Source organism: Anopheles darlingi, chromosome 2 (genome assembly GCF_943734745.1).
Source record: "Anopheles darlingi chromosome 2, idAnoDarlMG_H_01, whole genome shotgun sequence".
Taxonomy (NCBI): Eukaryota; Metazoa; Arthropoda; class Insecta; order Diptera; family Culicidae; genus Anopheles; species Anopheles darlingi.
The window spans coordinates 66275240-66278643 of NC_064874.1; the positions used below are offsets into that span (position 1 = coordinate 66275240).

The 3404-nt window shown below is 47.3% G+C and overlaps 1 non-coding gene across 1 annotated transcript; it reads right to left on the bottom strand.

Annotated features, from left to right (window-relative positions):
* Positions 1 to 423: 423 nt before the first annotated feature.
* On the bottom strand, positions 424 to 494 carry Trnag-gcc (transfer RNA glycine (anticodon GCC)). The gene has a single exon. It is a non-coding gene; the product is annotated as a tRNA-Gly (tRNA).
* Positions 495 to 3404: the final 2910 nt, after the last annotated feature.

Below are 3404 nucleotides of genomic sequence, written 5' to 3' on the forward strand. Positions count from 1 at the left end.
AAAAACGAAATCTTATAAATACAAAATATTCCATCTTATAAATACAAATAACTCCCAACGGTGTATATATGTGCGCGAATCCCGCAGAATCTACAGGGCCGATCATCAGCAAACTTAGCACATACATAATTTATTATTGGTTTTTTACCATCGTTGCTAGAAAAACGATAAGAAAGGCGCACTAATGAAAAGAAACAAATGAGTGTTCATATAAAACCGTGCACCCGTATGAAATCCGGTAATTCCGTTAGTATACCATACATAATTGAGTTCATTCAAAAAAATGTTTTCTTCGAGCTCGTAAAAGAATGAAAGACGTGCTTAACCCCTGCAGCTATGAACTCTCCTCGATCGAGAGAGGATCAAATTAAATACGCGCTGTTAGGACATGAGACCGAGCATTTTATAAAAATAGATTATCTTTGCATCGGCCGGGAATCGAACCCGGGCCGCCCGCGTGGCAGGCGAGCATTCTACCACTGAACCACCGATGCTTGTTATGGTTAATCCATTGTTTAGAAACCTGCACAAACAATACAAACAACATAATTCATATTAATTTTGATCAATTTAACATCACAACACACAAACATCGACTTTCTCATGTTTACCGTTCGTTTTTTTTTGGAAAGCGCGACCGATCAACGGTGCACAACACAATGCGATCGCCACCACCTGGATGGAACCTGCGGATCACCTCAGTGAAGCTTTAAAAATGATAAACGAGCTAATTGCAAGTGGAGCATAAAGTTAAACATAAAGTGAAACTGCTTTACCCACAATCAGCGGGGTGAGGAGAGTAGCACGAAAAGTGAAAAACAAAAAAGGGCCCCCAACCCCCACCATGCGCAAGGAAAAGCCGTAAAAAAAGAAGACCCAAGCGAGAGACCCCCGTAAACGCCTTCCCGTCCCCCGCCCTCCCTTTGTACCTACCAAGCCCGTCGGAAAGCCCGCTTCACGACGACGATGTGGCCATAATTTTTCCCGGGGCAGCAATTTTTCATTATGTCCCCTTCTGTTTGGTTCCATAAATCACGCGCGTTCACTCTGCTCGGGCGGGCGGTTTTCCCCCCGGTTCCCCCGCTTTTCTTATCTAACCAGTGGTGGCCACAACGGACCCCCTCACCACCCTTGGGTGCTCTTGAAGACGGTCACGGCACCGGCAGCATAAAAGGAGAACAACGACGAACGACGAAAGGTGGGTGGTGCCGCGGTGAAAGCGTTGCAGTTCCCGGGCACAGGTGCGCTTTTGTGGCGCGCTTTAGTGACGCGGACGAAAGGGACTCCCGGGGATCCCCTCCGCCCCAAAAAAAAAAAAAAAACCTAGAGTAAACAACCGAACGCGCGCGCAACGCAAACTTTGATTATGTATTTCCATTCTTTGCGGCCACACACCAGATTGCGGCCAGATGATTGGTGGAAACGTCTGGAACGGAATTCCAATTTGCTTCGCGAAAAGCGCTACTCCCCCTGCCCTCGGTCCCGGTCCCGGTCACGGACCCAGATCGAGCCATTGTATCGAAAAACTCTGTTATCATCACTCCCGGTGCCACCATAAATCTTCCGTGGTAACATCAGCGGAAAACTCCCGCCGCTCGCAAGATGGCGCCCGGTCAGGGATCCCTTTTTTTCTGCGCTGTGATCCTTTTATTCAGATATCCCTCCCCCGACCGTGGTTCCCCGGGGGTAATGGCTTTCCCTTCAACATGGCAAGCATGGGATGACATTGCATGTCGCTGAGCATGAGAGGGCCACACCTCGCACCCTCCATTACGGTCGGAGTGTCGAAGCGAATCCGCAAAATCGTTCATTCCGACGGACGAGCGAGCGATTTGCGGCGAAATTGAATCCATAACCCCCCCCTTTCTTCCCATGCCAGCTGTGGCTGATGGACTTTTGGGTGAAAGACTTTTTCTCTTTTATTTTTTGGGGTCGCTTCCAACCCGAGAAAAGCGGGAAAAATCAATCTCGTTTCCCCCTTCACGAACGAACGAACGAACGTCCTCGAACACGTCTTCTCGGTGCGAATGAATTGGTGGTTCGGTTGTTGTGTTTGGTTAGTAAAATGTACCGTTTCCCATCACAGCGCCGTCATCGCCAACAATGGCCACTTGCGGGTGTGCCGGGCTGAGCGTGATTTGAGCTCGAATTTCCTCCGCCATCGTGTACCGCGTGATCGCATTCGGTTGGAATTATGTAACAAAGAATGATGAAATAATAACACGAACATGACACACGCTGTGCGTGCGTGTGTGTGCGTGTGTGTGAGACGAGGAGATATGAAACATTTCGCTCGCTTCTTTCGATATAATTCAATCAAATCGATGCTCGAACACGACGTGCACTGCGATGTGTTTTTGGGGCGCTTTTTTGAACACTCAATATTTCATACCGAGGTGGTTCCACAGTGTATCATCATCATCATCATCAATCACTCGAGTGTCGAGAGTGTTGGCGAAGGTTTAAGGGATGGACTACAATTTGGTGCACGCTATATGCTTCTTATATTTTGGATAAGCTGAGACTACGGTTTTATTTGAAATGAAAAGCAATACGCTTTCAAGTGTTCCCAAAAAAAAAAAAAAAAAAATTAACACAATATGAAATGAAATCTGTGTGCATGTGCAGCACTAACACTCTCAACTACAATAAACCTTGAAAATTCTTTATTATCGTTAAAATGAGGGATTTTTTAATTAAAAATCCCAATTCATTTTCCTGCATGGATGTAATCATTTGGAGAACAAAAAACAATGGTTTCATCGTTCAACACCAAGCCGTTTCCCCGGGTGGGCAATTGCAGACACAACGGCAACACCATATCGTTGGGCATCACACATAAAAACATACACACTACTCCAGCAGCTCCGTTATAACCCTGCAAAGGACCTAAACAACAGGATGGCCGTCCTTCCCGGTCTATTGCGTGCTAATAAAGTGTGCCTGCTTGAATAAATGGCCTCAGATTAGAGAGAGAGAGAGAGACGCAGTGGGTGCAGCAAACGGGCAATATGCTCGTCGATGGCCACACCCAGTCCCAGCCTGGCAGGCCTGCCGTGGCTTCCCCCTCACGGAATGGGGTGATAATTGAACGGGACGATCTCACTCTTATCGGACCAGATATAAATATACTCATACATAAGTGTGCTGGCAAATGAACAAACATTCCGCCCGGACATTCCTCCCTTGCCCTTGCCTCCTTTTCGTTGCCGTTGGTCCTGAATGCCGACATCATAAATTGTGTCTCTGCCACACACACACAGCAAACGCTGGGATAGGAAAAACGATAGGACAAGAGAGAGTAAGGAGAGGAGAGGCAGGTATGTAAATTAGACTCCCAATTCCAAACTGCCCGAGCCAGAGGAGCCATTGCCATCGAGGCGTGCCTTATCGCGGTCACCACA